The sequence below is a fragment of the Phyllostomus discolor genome, chromosome X (assembly GCF_004126475.2).
Source record: "Phyllostomus discolor isolate MPI-MPIP mPhyDis1 chromosome X, mPhyDis1.pri.v3, whole genome shotgun sequence".
Taxonomy (NCBI): Eukaryota; Metazoa; Chordata; class Mammalia; order Chiroptera; family Phyllostomidae; genus Phyllostomus; species Phyllostomus discolor.
In genome coordinates, this window is record NC_050198.1 from 70,906,365 (window position 1) to 70,928,864 (window position 22,500).

Below are 22,500 nucleotides of genomic sequence, written 5' to 3' on the forward strand. Positions count from 1 at the left end.
CCCTGCTGGGCTGTTATAACCATTAAGTGGAATAACATATCAATAAGACTACTATGTGTCAGGCATTGTTCCAAGAGGTTTTACAAGCAATAAAGGACCATCTATTTGTCACTACAACCTCAATAGCAGACATTATCATTGCTATCATCCTCCTCTACACATGAAGAAACTCATTTGCCTACAAAGAGGCAGAGGGCCCAGGTTTTGCAGAGTGCCCAAGGGCTTCCAGATGCAAACTGCTCACCGGAAAGACCAAGCCATGATTAGAAACTGGGAATTTTCAGCCTCACTCTTCATTCTCCAGACAGAAGAGAGGGGCTGGAAATTGAATTAATAAATGACCATTCCTATGTGAAGAAGCCTCCACAAAAATCCCAATGGTAGGGGGTTTGGCGAGCTTCCAGACTGGTGAGCACATCCACACCAGGTGACCCACCCAATTCCACAGAGACAGAAGCTCCCTCACTCAGGACCTTCCCAGACCTCACCCTAGGTATCTCTTTATCTGGCTGTTCATCTTTACCCTTTATTATGTGCTTTCTCAAACTGGCAAACCTAGATAAGTATTTCCTTGAGTTCTGTGAGCTGCTCTAGGAAATTAATCAAACCTAAGGAGGGGATCGTTGTGAAACCCGAAAAAATACCTGCATTCAAGCCGCCTGTCACATACTAAAGCCAATAAGCAGAGCCAGGGATTTAATCTTTATGGGCGCTTTATTCAGATGGCGGGTGATCTGAAAAGAGGGTGGGTTCGCAACCTACAAAGAACCCATTCAACATTTTCTTTCTAAGCCAGTCTTTTATAACAGAATAAACAAGGTGTGGTGAGGGGTTTTGAAATTCAAGGAAAATTAGGTGAAATAAACTGCAGCATTCTCGCCCTGGGCAATTAGCTATTCCCAGGGGCGGTCGTCTGTCCCTTCCTAGAACACAAAGGCCCGGATGCCTCCACTTGCCCCCAGGCAGTGGTCTTTAGCAGTGCCCCAGGAGGTTGGCTGTCTCTCCCAGGAGCCAGGATGGGTCTTATCTGTAGTTTTTGAAACAATAGCTTTAACACATGCATTACTTACTATACTTAAAACTATTTACCTTAAACTAAAATTTTCCAACTCTTGAGTCCCCTATCAGTTGGAACCTCTGAGCTACAGCCAGTTGGTCAGAAGCACAGGTGACAATCTGGGCTTGCGGCTGTGTCTGAAATGGCGGGGGCGGGGGGACAGCCTTGTAGGATTGCTAGTGTCTAAGAATTGCTTGTTGGTGTGGCAGAGAACCTCCACACATTTGGCAACCAGAGTGTCAGAAGCAAAGCTTCTGTCAAGGTAAAGGAGACACGCAGGGAAGACACACGCAGTAGGAAAGAACTGGGTTCTTCCCTACATAGGAAGGGAAAAAAATGAGGATTTTCTCTACATCAACAACTTACATGCTGCCAAATCCAAGAATCAATTTTTTCCCTCCTCCTCTGACCTATGCCATCTGCACACCTGATAAAGTTGACCTCTCCCTTCTATCCCAGAATACCACACTCTCCTGGCTCTTCTCCTACTTCACTGATTCTCATTCTTCTTGGCGGTTTTCTCCTCACCTCCTGACTTCTAAGTGGTGGAATGCCCCAGGGCTGTGTCTGCAGATCTCTTTTCTTTCCTAGTGTTTCTTGGTCTTATCCAGACCCATGGCTTTAAATACCACACTGGGCATGGTCCTTGCCTGTATATATTGGACAATTCCCACATTCATATCTCCAGCCAGCACCTCTATCTTGACCCCCACATGTGTATAACCTATGGCCTCCTTGACATCACCACCTGGATGTCTAATTACCATGTCATATTTAATAGGCTCAACACCAAATTCTTGTTGCCTTCCCCCCAAACCTGTTCCACCCACAATCTTCCTCATTTCAGAAATGGTGACTGCATGCTTTTAATCACTCAAGCCAAAAACTTGGGGTCATCTCACACCCCACATCAGCAAATCCTGTCAGCTCTATCTTCAGCATACAAGGGGGTACCCCTCCAAAACAGAATGTATTTATTAAAAAGTGCATATTTATTCATACATGTTTAAACTCAGTCACCTTCAAAGTACTCTCCATTTGATGCGATACACCTATCAAGATGTTTTTTCACTGTTCAAAAGTTTTTGAACTCGTCCATTTTGATGCCTTTTAGTGCTTTAGCTGTACTTTGTTTCCCTTCTCCCGCACCAGCAAAATGTTTCCCTTTGAGGTCTTTTTTCATCTGGAGAAACAAACAAAAAAAAAGTTGCTCAGGGCAAGAACAGGTGAACAAGGAGGGTGGGGCATGGGGTCATGCTGTTTTTTTGTCAGAAACTGCTGAACATTCAGTGTGGTGTAGGCAAGTGAGCTAATAAGTCACCCATCATGCAATGGGCAAATGCATTAAAAGAGTCTTCAAAAAAAAATATTCTGCCCTGGCTGGCATAGCTCAGTGGATTGAGCTCAGGCTGCAAACCAAAGCATCGCAGGTTCGGTTCCCAGTCAGGGCACATGCCTGGGTTGCAGGCCATGGCCCCCAGCAACTGCACATTGATGTTTCTCCTTCTCTCTCTCTCTCTCTCCCCCTCCCTCCCTTCCCTCTCTAAAAATAAGTAAATAAAATCTTTAAAAAATATATTCACTGAAGTTCAACACAGCCTCTCACAAAAACGCCAGCTGGTGCACTGATACAGATGGGTTCCTAGAACACTCACCTTGTGGGGGAAGCCTGTACTACAAGGGGCCTGCCTGTCAGAAGATAATTCCAGGGTTTTTGAGTCCCCCCTCATATATCCAGAATCCAGCCACTTCTCACTTCTTGGTAAAACATAAGTCAGATGATGTCACTTCCCTGCTCAGAACTGCACAATGGCTCCATCTTATCCAGAGCAAGAGCCGAAGTCCTCATCTCCAATTATTTGCCCCATCACTCACCTGCCATGGAAATCAGCTGACCTCCTTGCTATTCCTCCAATATACCAGTCAAGCTCCTGGCTTGGGATGCTGTTTTCCCAGATATGTGGTTGGCCTTCTCGCTCACCTCCTTCAGTTGGTGAGGCCTGTAGGGGTTCAGAACAAGCCTCCCCAAAATGTGCCACTTAGGCATCTGAATTCTTTTGAGATGAAGGCAACCAAGACCCCATGGACTTGAACTGGGGGCCTTGCCCATAAGAAATGTTACCAGAAATAACTCTCTATGACCTTTCTATAGGGCAGGGGAAACTTCTGATTACTGACCACCTGCTCATTCTGTACCCTTTCTGTTGCATGTCAGTTTCATATAATTTCAATCTATTTGTTATGACAAAAATTTAACTTGTTTTGAAGAGTGAAGTTGTTTTGATCTAAGAATGAAGTTATTATAAGTAAAGTTATTTCAAAACATATTTTTCAATTACATTTGACATACTGTACTATATTACTTTCAGGTGTACAACATAGTGATTAGCCATATATGTACCTTACGAAGGTGAAGTTTCCCTATAAGAGTGAGGTAAACTGTATTAGGATGTCATCATCTCAGCTGTTGTCATTGATAAGCACTCAGTAGCTCAGATGCAGAGGGGCACAGCTGGGGCTTATTGAAAAGAACATAACGAAGAGACAGCTATGGCAAGCGAGCATTTCCAGGGTTGTCCAAACTTTTGGCATCTCTGGGCCACACTGGAAGAAGAAGAGTTGTCTTGAGCCACACATTCAATATACTGGGGCACGTAATCACAAAAAATCTCATAATGTTTAAGTAAATTTACAATTTTGTGTTGGGCCACATTAATAGCCATCCTGAGCTGCATGCAGCCTGCAGGCCACAGGTTGGATGCCCCTGATAGGATACCAATACCCAGAGTTTGTGAGGACTCTCTGAGAATGTCTGGTCTGGCCAAGGCTGCTCTTTGCTGATGTAAGCAGCTCTCTGAAGACTTTTGGGACATTAGCTCCCACCGTGATAACAGCAATTCTGTTACCAGCAACATCAAAAGCCTTGTGAAGGACAACACCTCGCCCATCATCAACACAGTGCCATCATTCCATAGTAGTGTGCTTTAGCAACTAGGGATACGTGTGCTTGCAGCTGGACTTCGTCTCTCAGTGAGCCAAGCTATCCCTCCCAAGTATAAGGGTCCACTTCAACTAAATTTGAACTTTATTCCTTTCATCTTCTTTTAACTAGAATAATAGTGGGGTTAATCTATCATTAGTTTGGATTATGTTATTTCTTTATTCGCTTATTAAGAGACATTACTCTGTATGCTATTAGCTTGTGAAATTACTATAATTCCTGTAGTATTAAATAAAATGCTAGAAAAACAAACTCAGTCTCTGAGCATAATCTTGCCCCCCACAACAAAACACCTTCAATACTACATGCTTTACTCACTTATTTTGTTTATTACTGACTGTCTCCCCCATGAGGGCAGGGATTTTTGTGTTATACACTGAAGTCTCTCTAGCTTTTAGAATGGCGCCTGGCACAATGTGTTTGATAAATGCTTATTAATCTCCCAGATGGACTGGTAAGTGACAAATACAAGTTGCAGAACAAGAATTAGTGTGAGCTAATTTGTGTAAGAGAACAACCACAAAGCACCACTCTATATCTGTACATATATATGTATATGGTTATAATCACAAGCAGTAGCCTCTGGAAAGATCACACTAAAGATAACAGTGGTTATAGCTAGGGCTATAACCCAGGGGCCTTGGAATGGGGAAAGGATATCAAAGGAGACTTTAGTCATATCTGAAAAGTTTTCCTTTTATCCCCTGAGGAAAATGTATTCCTGTATTACTTTTGTGAGATTTAAAATAAATAAAAATGAACCTTGACCAAGTTTCTCAGTTGGTTGGAGCATCGTCCTGTACACCAAAAGGTTGCGGGTTCAATTCCTGGTCAGGGCACATACCTATGTTGTGGGCTCAACCACTGGGGTGCTCATGGGGTGCAACTGATCAACGTTTCTCTCACATGGATCTCTCTCTCTCTGATACATACATACATACATACATACATACATAAAATGATAGGTTGCAACAGTTTCAATAAAGTGAACAGAAAGTTTGAGGGACTCTGTAAATGCTATAAGCCATTCTTAGGGCAGGGGTCAGCTGATAATCTCCAGGACTACATTCCCTCTACATTTCCCCCAACTCCTCTCCTTTATTCCCCACACTCCAGGGACATGGTGCAAGATGCTTACATAGCTCCTACCTTAGTCTAAGAGCTGGGGATAGATAGACAAAGAGAGCCCTTTTCCCCACAGAGTTGACTTTCTGATGGGGGAGCCAGAGCCCCCAGCTGCTCAACCAGGTCTCTGTGAGTTGAAGGTCTGAATTATGCAACTGCAGAATCCAAAACACTTCATTTCTGGTCAAATGTGTGGACATTTTTTCTTACATCAAACAATTTTCTGCCACAGCAGCTGAGTGTCCTGAAATTTCACTCCATGTAGACATCATCTTCCTGGAGATAGCATCGGATCTCACAGGTAATGAGCTCAGTCCCACAAGACTGCCCCCTCATTTCAGACACAGTCGCAAGCCCACATTATCACCTGTGTTTCTGACCAACTGGCTGTAGCTCAGAAGTTACAACGATCCCCTCCTTAGGTTTGATTAATTTCCTAGAGCGGCTCACAGAACTCAGGGAAATACTTATCTAGGTTTGCCAGTTTATGAAGGCACATAATAAAGGGTAAAGATGAACAGCCAGATAAAGAGATACCTAGGGTGAGGTCTGGGAAGGTCCTGAGTGAGGGAGCTTCTGTCTCTGTGGAGTTGGTTGGGTCACCTGGTGTGGATGTGCTCACCAGCCTGGAAGCTCGCCAAACCCCATACCATTGGGATTTTATGAAGGCTGCTTCACAGGAGCAATTTTTTAAAATATATTTTATTGATTATGCTATTACAGTTGTCCCAAATATTCCCCCTTAGCCTCCCTCTACCCAGTAACCCCCTTCCCTCCAGCATTCCCCTCCCTTAGTTCATGTCCACAGATCATGCATATAAGTTCTTCAGCTTCTCCATTTCCTATACTGTTCTTAACACCCCCCTGTCTATTTTGTACCTACCAATTTGCACTTCTTAATATCTGCACCTTTTCCCTCATTCTCCCCCTTCCCCCTCCCAGCTGATAACTCTCCAAATGATCTCCATATCTATGTTTCTGTCTCTGTTCTTGTTAGCTTAGTTTGTATTTTAGTTTCAGTTGTGAATCTGTTGCCATTTTAATGTGCATAGTTTTGATCTTCTTCTTTTTCTTATATAATTCCCTTTAATGTTTCATATAATAATGGCTTGGTAATGATGAATTCCTTTAGCTTTGCCTTGTCTCAGAAGCACTTTATCTGCCCTTCCATTCTAAATGATAGCTTTGCTGGATAGAGTAACCTAAGTCGTAGGTCCTTGCTTTCCATCATTTTGACTACTTCCTGCCAGTCCCTTCTAGCTTGCAAAGTTTCTTTTCAGAAATCAGCTGACAGTCTTATGGGAACTCCTTTGTAGGTAACTCTCTGCTTTTCTCTTGCTGCTTTTGTGATTCTCTCTTTATGTTCAACTGTTGGCATTTTAATTATGATGTGCCTTGGAGTGGTCCTCTTTGTGTTTCATCTTGTTTGGGACTCTCTGGACTTGTATGTCTATTTCCTTCACCAAATTAGAAGAATTTTCTTTCCTTATTTTTTCATATAAGTTTTTAATTTCTTGCTCTTCCTCTTCTCCTTCTGGCACCCCTATGATTCAGATATTAGTATGTTTGAAGATGTCCCAGAGGCTTCTTAGCCTATCCTCGGGGTGGGGGTGGGGTCATTAAATTCTTTTTTCTTCTTGCTGTTCTGACTAAATTTTTTTCTCCCATATGTTCCAAATTGTTTATTTGATTCTTGGCTTTATACCCTCCACTGTTGGTTCCCTGTAGATTTTTCTTTATTTCACTTAATATAAACTTTATTTCTGCCTGAATCTTTTTTATGCTCTTGAAGTACCAAAGAGTTCCTTGAGTATACTAATAACCAGTGTTTTGAACCCTACATCTGATAGGTTGCTTATCTCCATATCATTTAGTTCTTTTTCTGGAGTTTTGATCTGTTCTTTCATTTGGGCCATATTTCTTTGTCTCCTCATTTTGGCAGCCTCCCTATGTTTGTTTCTGTGTATTAGGTGGAGCTGTTTTGACTCCTTGTCTTAGTAGTATGGCCTATTATAGAACAGTGCACAGGTAAGTTGTATGGGGTGGAGCCTTAGGTGCTCACCAGGGCAGGGCAACCCGTATCACTGCTCAGTGGGTCTGTGTTGGGGAGGGCTCGGAGAGAGGACAATGCTGCTGCCTGGCTTCTGGAATTTTGCCAGAGAAGAAGCTGTGTCCTGGCACTCACCCTGTTGCCAGTCACTTCAGTTTCTCCCCATATGCCCTGGTGCTGAATCCCAGAAGGGGTGAGTCTGCATAAGTCCTAAGTCTACTGCAGACCCTTTAAGAGAAGTCTCCTGAGAATCCTTCTGTTTCTTCCTCTGCCCCAACCCCTACTGGTTTTTATAGCCAGAAGTTATGGGGATTTACCTTTCTGGTGCTCAAACCTGGGCTGGATGGTCTGGTCTGGGTCTGGGATCCCTCGATCCTGAGGTATCCCTCCCAATTTTTATCTACCACCCATGGATATGGGACCACTCATTCCACAACTCCACACTTCTGCATGCCTCTCCACCTCTCTGAGCTTCTCCACTGTCTCTGCATTTCCACCTCCTCCCCCGCCCCCACCCCCTGTGTGGCTTCTTTAAATCCTTGGTTGTCAGACTTCCATACAGCTCAATTTTCTGACAAATCTAGGTGATATTTGTTGTATAGTCTAGTTGTAATTTTCACAGTAGTTGTGCGAGGAGGTGAGACGTATTTACCTATGCCTCTGTCTTGAGCAGAAGTTCCACATGAACAATTATTCATTTCATTTCAAGCCCCTCTCCCCTCTCTGTAGGATAAAGGGTGAGGCTGAAAATTCCCAGTTTCTAATCATGGCCTTCTGATGAGCAGTTTACATACAGGAGCCCACTAAGAACAATAGTCACCTCAATAGAACAAAAGATGTGCTCAAGAACTCTTATCGCTTAGGAATTTACAAGGGTTTTAACTCTGTTCCAGGAACAGGGTCAAAGACAAATAGGAATGTATAAGGGCTTTAGGAGCTCTGTGCCAGGGACCAGGGGAAGAAACCAATATGTATTTTCTATTATCTTACAATGATCTTAAGAATAATTTTGGTGGGGTAGTGGGAATAAAAGCCAGATTAGAGAATGTAAAAGAGAAGGATAGAGGACAAAGATGAGGCGGCAAATACAGATGGCTCTTTTGAACAACTCAGACAAAAGAACAGAAATGGGGCAATAGCTAGAGGAAATAATTTTTCTTTTTCTTCAATTACAGAATAAACAGCATATTTGTATGCTAATACAAAAAGATGCAGTGGAGAGAGAAAAAATGATGATACAGGAGAGGAGGCAACTGCTAGAGCAGGGTCTTGTAGTACCTGAGAGGGGAATGGGGTCAACTGCAGAAGTGGAGCGTGGATGGTTCATTATAGTACTTAGGACTTTGCAGAGATTCAGTATAAAATGTTCAACCCTGGAGGTTGGAAAGACCTTAGAAGTGATGTGCTTCAACTTTCTTCCATATGGAAGACTTGCCCCAGGCAATTGCCCTACATGGCCTCCCAGAAAATGCTGGTCCAGCCTCCACTTGAACATCTCCAATGATGATGAACTGGTTAATTCCCAAAGTGGCTATTTGCATTTTGCGTCCCCTATAATGGTGAGGTAGCTCTTCTTAATTATACTGCATCAAAACCTGTTTCTCTGTATTTCACCCACAGGACCAGGCTCTGTGCTCCAGGACCACAGACACTCACAGTAATATAAATTACTGAGCATTTTTCAGATTTCAAGAACTCTCTCATAGACACCCCCCTCACTGAATCCTCACAACAGTGCAATGAGGAAGGTATTATCCTCTCCATTGCACCAATGAAGAAACTGAGGGTCAGGGAGATTAAATGACTTACCAAAGACAGCAGGCCAAATAAATTGCAGAGCTATGAATTCAGCTGGAAGTTCCTGAGTCCTAAACTCACACTTTCCACTCCTCCCTGCTACGTTGAGTCCCATCCCTCTCTCCCACAAACCAGCTCTTAAGTTTTTTAAAAGCAGCTGTCATGTTCCCTGTGAATCTTCTCCTCCTCCAGTTACCCATTCCCAATTCTTTCAACCATTTCTTGTCAGGAGTCCCTTCACTCCTGGTCAATCCTACAGATGGGCTCCAAAATCTAAGAACAATAGTCCAGGTTTGGTCTAGCCTGTGCCATCATACAGAGCAGGCTTCTTGTGCCACCCAGACAGGAATCAAATTCTTGTTTTGGAAATGAAGCCTCACCAATCTGTTGCCTTACTCATTTTTTACTTATAAATATGAATAATTTGCATGTGTGTTTGGTCTGCTTTGTTCCTTTACAAAATCTTGAGTCCCCAAGAGCCCTGAGGGAACAAATGTTATATGAACACAGGAGATGTGTGAGGCAGACTTGACATTTAATTATAGTTTAAAAACGGTGGAGAAGTGTGAAGCCTATCCTACTGGCTAGATTAGGCATGTGGACCCTATCTGTCTTTGGAAGGAGTGTGTCCTCCCTTTGGATCTTGATGAATGAAACTGTGTTGACTTATTGCATCCGCGTGGATTCCCTGCAGCTCTGAGCGTCTGGCAGACAGGAAACAAATCAAGTGACTATCCTTCCCAGCCCACTCTTGCCAAACTGGCTGCCAGGGGACCCAAGAACAGAACTTCTGATGATTCCAGCTTGCCAACTGGAATGTTTGCCCAAACCAGGCCAGATTTTTCCCTGTGCCTAAAGGGAGCAGCCAAACTTCCAAAAGCATGGGAACCATCCTGTGCTATGTAATACTGAGCTATAGACTTCAGGGGCCTAGGACACCCAGAAGGCAGTTGACCCTGATCTTTTCACTGTCTTGGCAGGGACAGGCAGGATTATTTTTCTTTAAGGCATCAGCACCCTGTAGCAGGATGCCAAAGATGGCACACGAAACCATTAGCGGCGGCAGTGGGACCAGTTGCAATGCTCTTTCCCTCTCTCTTTCCCTGCTGTTTGTGGGCACTGCTAGCCACCCACAGGAAGAGCTAACCCAGGGACAGTGTATTCTCTTGGGAGCCTGTGCCCAACTTGAGTTCCCCTTGTTCCCTCTACCAACCTGGACATCAAAGGGATCATGCTCTTTAGAATACCAATTGTGAGTGACTGCCCACATCTGCACTAACTGACAGGTGAAAGCAGAGAAAGAAGGTGGTTTTCCCAAGGCCACAGAATGTGCAAATGATAACAGACTCAGTGCCAATAAAGTCACAGGCCCTATTTTTTGATCTCCAGAAACAGAACAAATGACAATGAGGTGCAATACCAAATACAACCAAAAGTGCTTCAAGTGGAGATTTCGCCAGGTTCTGCTCATTCGAGTTGGAAAAATGTTCAGGTGAACTCAATACATACAAGGGCCACTAAAACATCGAAGCCAAGGCTTGGAGGCCTTGCATAATTTACAAAGATGCCACAAGCACAAGCAGGGGACTATCTTCTCTCATTTACTTCATACAAGTGGCAAGAATGGTTGGTCTCACAGAGGAGCCACCAGGAAATGCAGGATTCAGACAGCAGAGTTGAGTGTGCTTCCAAGAAAGATCTCCAAGACCAGAATTCTCTCCCCTTTCATGCTCCACCATGTCTGAGATCTCCACCATTACAGCCACTCCCTCTCTCTCTTAAGGATTTAAGCCCCCATTACAAGGCAAATACAGGGTTGGGCAAAAGTAGGTTTACAGTTGTGCATACATAAAACACAGTTTATTCTTATATTATTACATATTAATTATTGCATTATCTTCCATATGAACAACTGCATACCTACTTTTACCCACCCTGTATTTTAGACTATAGGACACTGGTTAAACATCTGCCCCTTTGAGTCACACTGCCTGGGTTTGAATCCCAACTCCACCATATAATAGCTGTGCAATCTTGAGTGAGTCACAGGTTCATAACTGCTCTGTGCCTCAGTTTTCTCATCTATAAAATGAGGGTAATATTGGAACTCATAAGGTTAGTTTGATGATTCAATGAGTTAATACACGTAAACTTGGAGTAGTGTCTGGCACATAAAAAGTCTTCACCAGATGTTAACTGTTAGCCTTATGATGGGGTCAGATTATGAAGGGCTTTGGATTCCAGGTGAAGGAACAATGTGGGCTCAGGTCCTGCCTGGTTCCCAGACTATACTCCTCACCCTTCCATGACCGGAGCCACTTTCTGAAAATCGACCAATCCTTTGCTACAAGCTCAGCCTTGTCCCAGGCTCTAGGCCAAAAGGATATGAGCAGCTCTAGCTCAACACTTTGGGACTCTACCTGGGGACACCATTGATGTCTCAGTTCTGGCTGCTAAATCCTTGCCTTTTCCCCTGTATTTGTTTTGGGGACTTTTAACCTAGATGGGAAATTGACACATAGTCATCTGAGAGCCATTCAGGACACCATATGATAAAGTGTTGTGTTAGGTGTTACAGACTACAAGGACTCTGTGAAGGAGGAAATGATTAGCTTTAGAGCAGTCAAGCAGAGCTGACTAGAGGAAGCAGATCTGGGATAATAATAGCATTTGCCCTGGCAGAAAGTGGAAGGGAAAAACTAGAGTCTGGTCACCTGCCTAGAGCTTTAGCTTAGCCCTCTAAAACTCACTTTATAATCTAGTTGCACTTCCCACTCCTCACCATCTGTCCTGTCCCACAGCAGTTAATTGGGTCTTTTCCAGCTGTATCTGGAAAGAAAGCAATGCCCACTGAAACTGAGGACAGCAGTGGTATCTTTGGATGAAGAGGACAGCACATTGATGCACTCTGTTGATGGCCGGTTGGTTGGAAGCCCTTGAAATAAAGCTGATGCTGGGTCTTGAAAGCCAGCATCATTATCATTTAAAGCCAACTTCATTCTTCTTGGAGACTTCCCAAAAGGAATAAGATCAGGCCTTTATTGTCTTTCACAAACCCTCAGCATCAGGTTCAGCTTGGCGTGAATCAAGTCATTCCTATAATCCTTTGGAAACCAGCTCCCCACTCCTCTGGTTTGGAGTTGACCCCTCCTGCCCTCAAAATGACACGTCATGGGCATGGAGAGTAGATAGGATTTGTCTATACCAATGCTTCTCAAAGTCTCTGTGGTAAATAATGGGTTATTTCTTTTTTTTTTTTTTACAGTGAAAAATTTTTATATCTAGAATTAGCCAGCTGGGTTCAGTTTAGATGATCCCAATTTTGTTGGCAACATCCAAAGCATCCTAGTTGGGAGCCAGTGAAACATATGCCTTCTCTTCTCCATCAAGGCCTGAGTACATTGACATTGGCCACATCAATATCATACAGTTTCTTCACAGCCTGTTTGATCTGGTGCTTGTTGGCCTTGACCTCCACAATTAACACAAGTGTGTTGCTGCCTTCTATGTTCTTCATGGCTGACTCAGTGGTCAGGGGGAACTTGATGATGGCACACTAGTCAAGTTTGTTTCTCCTGGGGTACTCTTCTGAGGTATTTAGGCTACCTTTGGAGTCCAGTGTCTATGGCCTTTGGAATGTGGGAGATGTGAGCATCTTCTTTTTTATTTGTTTTGTTTTTTAAAGGTTAAGTTATCCATTTTTAGAGAGACAGAAAGGGAGGGAGAAAGAGAGAGTAACATCAATGTATGGGTGCCTGTCATGCAGCCTCCACTGGGGACCTGGCCTGCAACCCAGGCATGTGCCCTGACTGGGAATCAAACCGGCGACCCTTTGGTTTGCAGCCTGCGCTCAATTCACTGAGCTACACCAGCCAAGGCGGATCTTCAATTTTTATGGCTGTGGTCACCTTTCAGCACCATTTTCTTTGCCTTCAAAGCGTTTATTTTGGCTTCAGCTTTGGGAGGAGCAGGGGTTTCCTTCTTCAGTTTCAGCACCATCATCATGAAAAGGAGGTTATTTCTTTTTTAAATTTCCAATCTGTCATGAACACAGACATTTGTAAAATAACAAAAATTAATCACTCACTTGGATGCTGCAGCAATATCAAATTTTCATGAACATTTCTAAACATTCCATTTTTTTCTTACCTTGTTGGACTGGCAGCAGTCCACAGGCTGACAGCAGTCCAGGCCTCTCTGGACTGCATCTGCTCAGGAAGGGGATGCTGACAGCATGGATAGTGGACTCCTTAAGAGAGTCTGGCTCTGCTGACATTCTGTCCATCTCCTACCCAAAGCAATGATGGAAGAGATACCATACTGGTGGATGATCTGCCGCTTGCTAGCAGCCAGGTGACCTTGACCTCTCTGAGCCTCAGTTTCTGCATCTATAAAATGAGGATAATGCCCTGACTGGTGTGGCTCAGTGGATTGAGCGCCAGACTGTGAATTCAAGTGTTGCTGGTTCGATTCCCAGTCCAGGGCACATGCCTGGGTTGCGGGCCAGGTCCCCAGTGGGGGCCATGTGAGAGGCAACCACACATTGATGTTTCTCTCCCTCTCTCTCCCCCTTCTCCTCTCTCTAAAAATAAATAAATAAAATCTTTAAAAAATGAGGATAACATCTAATCCAGTAGCCCCCCCACCTTATTCAATAGGGATATGTTCCAAGACCCTCTGTGGATGCCTAAAACTGTACATAGTATTGAACCCTATATATTCTATGTTTTCTTCCTATACATACATACCTATGATAAAGTTTAACTTATCATTAAGGACAGTGAGAGATCAAAAATAATAATTAACAATAAAATAAAACAATTATAACAACAATATACTGTAATAAATTATGTGACTATTTTCTCTCCCTCTCTCTGATAACCAAGAGGGCCACTAAGTGACTAGGTGTTGGGTAGTGCATGCAATGTGAGGACACTGAATAAATGATTCACATTCTGTGTGGGACAGAGTAGGATGGCAAGAATTTCATCACACTACTTAGAATGGTACATAATTTAAAACAAATGAATTGTTTATTTCTGGAATTACCCATGTAATATTTTTGGACCACAATTGACTGTGAGTAGCTGAAATCATGGAAGGTGAAACCACGAATAAAGTACTGTAATACCTTTCTTGTGAGGCTGTTGTGAGAATTAAATGATATAATACATGGAGAGCAGTTGGTACAGTGCCTGGCACACAGCTAACCCTTACTGTGTGCTGACTGTAACAATATTGTGTATGAGGCACATGGGCTAGAGGCAATACAATGCATTCCAGATTTAGGAGTCATTCTAAATGGCAGCGCGGCCACCTGCTCCATTTCATCATCTGTAAAATGGAAATAACACTCACCTACCTCAAAAGGCTGTGGGGAGGATCCAGTCTTCAGCTCCATGTCTGTCTTGTACATACATAGTAAGTGCCCAATGACTGGTAGTTAGATTCCAATTATGTCCATGTGCTCCCTCTAGTCCTAAGTCCTACTCTGCTGTACACCATTTGGAGAGAAACATGCTCTCAGCTGGGAGAATAAGATTCAGCAGTCTCCCCTCATTTTGCTATCTGAAACCAGAAACTGTTTGTCTCTGAATCAGTGAGAAGCTTTTGGTCATAATAAAAGGAGCATGGACACTGGAGTCAAACAGACCTGTTTCAATACTGTCTCCATCACATACTACCTATGCATCCTTGAGTAAGTCTCTTCACCTGTTATTACCTCAGTTGTCTCATTTGTAAAATGCAACCAATGCAATGAATCAATTGTCTCCAAAGTGGAGTGGTCAAGATGGTTCATTGAGGTATGGGAAACAAATATTAGAATTTCTAGCCCTAGCTGGCGTAGCTCAGTGGATTGAACTCGGGCTGCAAACCAGGCGTCGCAGGTTCGATTCCCAGTCAGGACACATGCCTAGGTTGCAGGCCATGACCCCCAGCAACCGCACATTGATGTCTCTCTCTCTCTCTCTTCCCCCCTCTTCCCTCTCTAAAAATAAATAAATAAAATATTTTAAAAAATGTAATTAAAAAATAATTTCTATTTAAATTTATTTTGTGACAAAAAAGATAGAAGAACTTAAACTGTAATGTATACAAGACATGGGGTGACACTAGCACCCTCATTTCATCTATTTGTCAGATGGTCACTGATGGACATCCTGAAGGAGGAGTGGGAATTGCACAGCACAGAAGGGTTGATAGTGTGACCCATCTTCTCTCATTTTATTTTTAGTCCATTCCAAAATGATGTGATTTCTGTGTTGGGTTGCAAATTTACAGATTATAACATCTGGTTTTAACTAAACCAGTCCTCCCCAAATGGAAAAGTGGCTTGAAAAGTTTCCTACAAATAAACCACAGCCTGAGTGAAGATAATATGAAGAATACAAGGACAAGTGGCCAATAGGAAAATGGCAGGACTGACTAATCTCCCATTGCTGGTATAAGCTTTTTATCAGCCCCATGACAAAGTAAAAGCAACAGCGAACAAACTGCTGATAACAAATAAACTACAGCCCTGGCTGGTGTGGCTCAGTGGATTGAGAGCTGGACTGCAGACTGACAGGCTGCCAGTTCGACTCTCAGTTAGGGCACATGCCTGGGTTTCGAGCCAGGTGCCCCATTGAAGGTGTGAGAGGCAAGCAATCGCTGTTTCTCTCATACATTATGTTTCTCTCTCACTCTTTCTCTCTCCTTTTTTCTCTCTCTAAAAGTAAATAAATAAAATCTTTTTTTTAAAAAAAGAAAGAAGCTACAAAAAAGTAAAAAAATATCAAAAAACTACTTAAACTATGATTCACATCCACTTGTTAATAACACACTCACTTTAAGTGTGCACTTTAAATTAGTTAGTAATAATATGAAACAATCGTGATTAACAAGATCTTTAAAATGTAACCATCCTCAAAATGGATGTTTAATGATATATGGTGGTAATTAAGATAGTGGTTACTTTTTGTGGCAATTTTGAAACAAGTCTGGAAATTCTTTGATACTCTTCCTATTTAAAAAATTCGATTTTATTTTTTAAATATATTTTATTGATTATGCTATTACAATTGTCCAATTTTTTTCTCCCCTTTATTCCCCTCTGCCCTGTAGCCCCCACCATTATTCCCTCCCTTAGTTCATGTCCATGGGTTGTACATATAAGATCTTTGCCTTCTCCATTTCCCCTACTATTGTTAACTTCCCCCTGTCTATTTTGTGCCTACCATTTATGCTTCTTATTCCCTGTACCTTTTCCCCCCATTCTCCCCACTTCCCAGCCCCCTGCTGATAACTCTCCATGTGATCTCTATTTCTCTGATACTTTTTCTGTTCTAGTTATTTGCTTCGGTTGTTTTTGGTTTGGGTTTAGGTTCAGTTGTTGATCGTTGTGAGTTGGTTGTCATTTTACTGTGCACAGTTTTGATCATCTGCTTTTTCCTAGATGAGTCCCTTTGACATTTCGTATAACAAGGCCTTGGTGATGATGAACTCCTTTAACTTGGCCTTATCTGTGAAGCACTTTATCTGTCCTTCCATTCTAAAGGAAAGCTTTGCTGGATAGAGCAATCTTGGATGCAGGTCCTTGTCTTTCATGACTTGGAATACTTTCTAAGCCTTTCCTCCCTGCAAGGTTTCTTTTGAGAATCAGCTGCTAGACTTATGGGCATGTCTTTGTAGGTAACTGTCTACTTTTCTGTTGCTGAGAATCTTTCAAGATTCTCTTGTAATTTTTAATCTTGGCTAATGTAACTATGATGTGCCTTGGTGTGTGCTTCCTTGGATCCATCTTCTTTGGGATTCTCTGAGCTGCCTGAACTTCCTGGAAGTCTATTTCCTTTGTCAGATTAGGAATGTTCTCCTTCATTATTTTTTCAAATAAGTTTTCAATTTCTTGCTCCTCTGTTCCTTCTGGCACCCCTATGATTTGGATGTTGGAACATTTAAAGTTGTTCCAGAGGTTCCTAAGCCTCTCCTCATTTTTTTTGAATTCTTGTTTCTTCATTCTGTTCTGGTTGAAAGTTTATTTCTTCCTTCTGCTCCAAATCTTCAATTTGAGTGCTAATTTCCTTCCCTTCACTGTTGGTTCCCTGTATATTTTTTCTTTATTTCACTTTGCATAGGCTTCATTTTTTCCTCCATTTCATGACCATACTCAATCATTTCTGTGAGCATCCTGATTACCAGTGTCTTGAAGTTTGCATGTGATAGGTTGGCTATCTCTTCATCACTCAGTTCTATTTTTGGAGCTCTGATCTGTTCTTTCATTTGAGCCATATGTTTCTGTCTCAGGAACCTGTTACATTTTAAGGAGCAGAGCCTTAGGTATTCTCCAGGGTAGACCAACCCATGTGGGCACTGTCTGTGGGGGTGAGGCCAGAGAGGGAACAATGCTGCTTGATCAGCTCTCAGCTGGCTTTCACTCACTTCCCCTGCTACCCACAAGGAAATTGGGCCCCTCTGGTGCTGATTCCTAGGTGGGCGGGTTTGTGTACATTCTAGGACCCTATGAGTCTCTCCAATGAACTCTCCTGTGAGGCTGGGAGTTTCTCCCGCCACTGCAACCTTACACAGGTTTTTAACAGCCAGAGTTTTTGAGGCTTGATTTCCCCATGCTGGAACCCTGGGTTGTGTGGTCTGTCTCACTCTCCAGTTGTTCCTCCCAGTTTATGTAGGAACACAAATGTGGGAACACCCAGTCCACCAGCCAGTGCCTTACCTGCCCGGTCTGCCAGCCACCACCTTGCCAAGCATCCTCTCTGCCCTGGTTGCCCTCTCTGTCCCTGCTGCCCATCTCTGCCCCTCTGACCAGTCTGGATGAGTGTTTCTTCTTTAACTCCTTGGTTGTTGGACTTCCATACAGTTCGATTTTCTGGCAGTTCTGGTTATTTTTTGTTTTTAAATTTGTTGGTGTCCTTCTTTTGGTTCTGTGAGGAGGCAACATGTATCTACCAATGCCTCCAACTTGGCTAGAAGTCCCTGTATATATATTATAATTTTAAAAAATATTTTTATTTATTTTTAGAGAGATGGGAAGGGAGGGAGAAAGAGAAGGAGAGAAACATCAATGTGTGGTTGCCTCTCATGTGGCCCCCCTGGGGACCTGTCCCACAACCCAGGCATGTGCCCTGACTGGGAATCAAACTAGCAACCCTTTGGTTTGCAGCCTGCACTCAATCCACTGAGCTATACCAGCCAGGGCTATATCATAATTTTCTATGTTTACATTAAAAACTAAGCATGGAGAACATAAAGATAAATATTTACTATTTTTCAGTAATATTTAACATCATGATATTTTCAATGCAGTACTTTATTAAATCTCACTAAACGTCCAGATGCATGTTTAAAGGTTCGTCTGAAGTTTCTTACTAAATAAATAAAAACAAAATTTCACAGATCCTTTTGGGAAAATACTTACTTTTCTTATCATGGTAAAAATGGTCATAATAAATCCACGTGAAACAGTATGGTGATAAATTAAAATCCATTTCTTTTGCAGCAAATACTACCGGAAGGCATCTACAAAATATTGCTGAAGAATTGAACAAACAGTATTGGAATAAATGATATAATGTGGGAAGTTTGATGTACAGCTGGATAAAATGTTTCTAACATTTTCATCTTTTGTATTTGCTAGATTCCATTCTAACAATAATATCCACAAAGAACTACTTTCTTAGGGGCTACTAAAGGAATGATGTAAAGGAGAACATATAGTGTGAACAAAATGATTGGTTTAATTTTTTTAATTGTCTTACAGAAAAAATAGGAAACACTACAAAGTAGTGCTTTGAAAGCAATTTTTCAAAAGATGGGAGTGGATTTCAAGGTAAACTTACTGAGAAAGTTGGCAAGCTATTACAGAAAAGATAGTGAAGCCTGATAGATGCAAAGTGCAATAGGATTCATCAATATGGTATAGACATTAGACTTCTGATATACAGTAAAACCTTAACAGTATTTTGTAACAAGGCAGGGAGTGACACTTCCTTTGTCACTTTGGTACCACACAGAAGTTAGCTGGCTATTTTGTGGCAAAATCCTTAAAAGAGTTTCAAATGAGGCCCTGGCCAGGTGGCTCAGTTGATTAGAGCATCATCCTGCTATGCCAGTGTGGTGGGTTCGATCCCCAGTCGGGGCACATATAAGAAGCAACCAGTGAATGCATTAAGTGGAACAACCTTCCTCTCTCTCTAAAAAAAAATCAACCAATAAATTTAAGAACTTTTTAAAAGACTTTCAAACTAAAAGATGCACTTTTACAGACCATAAAGAAAAGTGCCCATTAGCAGTCACTCTCCATTAGCCCTTTCCTTCTCCACCCCACCTCCCAGCCTAGGCAACCACTAATCTACTTCCTGTCTCTAATGTATTTCCCTCTTCTGGACATTTCATATAAATTGAATGAGATAATATGCAGCCTTTTGTGTCTGGCTTTCAAGATTCATCCACGTGGAAGCATATATCATTATTTAATTCATTTTTATGACTAAATAATTTTCCATTGCATGGATATACCACATTTTGTTTATTCATTCATTTGTTGATAAACATTGGGTTTCTTTCTACCTTTTGTCTATTGTGAGTACAGCTACTATGAACTTCCATGTCTGATAATGCATGTTTAATGATTGCCACAGGGCCTGGCAGACAATACCAGCAGGTAGCTGTTATCCTTATTATTAGGGAGTGTTACATTGGGCAATTTGTGTCACAGGCTATCTGGATATCAGAAACGAAAAGCAGAAGGCACCAAGGACAACAAGTACGTATTGCAGTGTTGCTGAGAGTTGTCTCTGAACATCATACCCAAATGAGGAAGGCAGCATGGCACAGAGCAGTGAGTTTCAACCTTTTTCATCTCATGGCACACATAAACTAATTACTGAAATTCTGTGGCACACCAAAAAATATATATTTTGCAGATCTGAGCAAAAATAGGTATAGTTTTGATTCATTAACACCAAATGGCTATTGTTGTGCTGGTTGTTGTCATTTTTCTATTTGACAATCTAAGGGAAAAAAGGTCAGTGCCCCTGACTAAATAGTCAGGTAGTGCAGATTTTTAAAAATCTTGCAACACACTGGCTAAAAATTACTGACATAGAGGCACAAACACAAACTCTACCACTTTGGAGCTGTGTGCCTCTAGGCAAGTCCCTTAACCTCTCTTAGCCATCTGTGTGAATCAGATATATTGTCTTTTCTATTCACTTCACATGCTTGCTACCTGGATCAAAGAGATAATTTAAAAATATAAAAGCACTTTGAAAAACCATAATAAATTATTATTCCAAGTCTGACATGTTACAGACACCAACTCCTCTTGACTAAAGTGGAAACACATCCTTCTTCTCACCATCCTCCTCTCTCCAGATTGTTCACATCCTCTTCAAGATGACACCCTGGCCTCCTCACCACAGCCCCTGATGCTAGTACCTCCTTCCTTGCATCTACTTAAGGGCCAATGGTGAGCAGCCCCATCCTGGTTAAAAATTTAAATTCACATCAACGAAGGGTTTGCAAGAGCTTTTCTCCAAAGCTGAAATCTGCGCTAACTCTCTGGTTTTCTCAATCTCTAGTTGCCTAGAGCGCCCTCGTGTGTCCCCATGTGGTAATACTTTAGTTTTTTTTTTTCCAGGACGTGACATTCTTTCATCGAAGTCTCAATAAAATGTGTAATCGAAACTTTTTTTCTCGTCACACTTCAGGGCCCATGCTTCACACTTGGACTCTAGCTAAGCCATTGCATCCGGGTCTTTTACAGGTCAGGCCTGAAGATTTCTTTCTGCTCCCTGTAGACCCCTTTCTCCTTAGTCATTTTTAGAAATCCTGGTGTCTTGGTTCACAGATGTCATCTTGGTCCTGCCACCTCTATTATTGCAATCTTACTTAGCTCCCAAAGTAAGATCAAAACTTTTTTTCCTAAAAAGTACATCACAGTTTACTGAAGTACTGGGGGAAACGGTAATTCCAAGGTATTAGGAAAGAATTTTTTAAGTGTTTATTAAACATGAAAGATATTCACAACGGTAAACTTTTCACAGGAGTCTTTCCATGTAAAGCCTTGGCACTTGGAAAGGAGAATAGGACAACTACATACAGTGACATCTGGCAGTGTGTGTGTGCATACACACACACTCAAACATATACTATCACACACACACTTACAGACTCATAACTACACACTCTGTTGCTCAGTGGGAATGGAACCTTCTCTCTTGTGGCCTGCTCTCTGACCAAGAATCATGTGATGCTGTCAGCACAGGTCTTTGGAAGAAGGAAAATTTATCTTTTATATCTGGAACTTCAAGAATGTTCCCTGTTCCCTCCAGCAGTGCAGGTTATATTGAAAGCCTGAAACTCATTACTTCCCATATTCTGCCCTTGTCTGTTTGCATCCCCGATTTTTCAGGATCCATAAGCCTCATTGGCAAACTCCACTGAAAGCCAAAGACATTTGTGCCTTTGGTTTTCCCCACAGGACCATGTTCCTGAAAAGCTGCATGTAAATTAATTTTTTGCAGAACAATTATGATTCCCCACTGACTTCCAATAAGATTTCTGAGCTGCTTTCTCCTCATCAAGATTGATTTTCAGCCCTGGCTGGTGTGGCTCAGTGGATTGTGCACTGGCCTGTGAACCAAAGGGTCACTGGTTCAATTCCAGTCAGGGCACATGCCTGGGTTGCAGGTGGGTCCCCAGTGTGTGTGGGGGGCGGGCGGTGCATAAGAGGCAACCACATATTGATGTTTCTCTCCCTCTCTTTATCCTTCCCTTTCCCTCTGTCTAAAAATAAAGAAATACAATCTTTAGTAAAAAAGATTGATTTTCAATGTACACCCAACACTTCAGCTTTAAGTTCCTCTGCTTCCTGCTACCCTCTCTGACAGTTACTTAAACCTCATCTGGAAAATGAAGAACTAACCAATGGAGCATTAAGATTTCTTCCAGTTCAAACAGTCCAGGGTCTGAAAACAAACATCTAAATACCTTGGGGATGCTGCCATTTGGAAAAGACACCAGGCATCACCATTTCAAATGCAAATACCCTATATCTACCCCACTCCCAGGTATCGGATTCCAGATACCCTCTCTACTGAAACAGAGATGGGTGCCAGGATTCTGGGGAACTCTGTATGCAGCTGGTAGCCTAGGGTAGGAAGCACTTGCCAAGAAAAGATGAAATCAGTTACTAGGGAGGCATTGTGGCTTTGGCCTCTGGCAACAGAGTTAAGGAAGGGCATGTGTGTCGTGGGTCTGTGGTACTGGTCAAGCAACTGCCTTTGCAGTCTATGAACCAGAGACATTATTAAGTGCTGATAGGGAAGGGCAATGCCTACTTACTGGTGAGGAAAATTAATAGCCCAAGCATTCTTCCATGTTGGCATTTTTATTTAAAAATATTGCTGCAGCTGTTTGCATATTCTGGAAGTGTGTGTGCATGCGTGTGGTTTGGTGTTTACAGATTTGGGG

At 42.3% G+C, this 22,500-nt stretch overlaps 1 pseudogene; it reads right to left on the reverse strand.

Moving 5' to 3' along the window:
* Positions 1 to 12,269: 12,269 nt before the first annotated feature.
* On the reverse strand, positions 12,270 to 13,056 carry LOC114504557 (annotated as a pseudogene).
* Between the last annotated feature and the right edge of the window lie 9,444 nt (positions 13,057 to 22,500).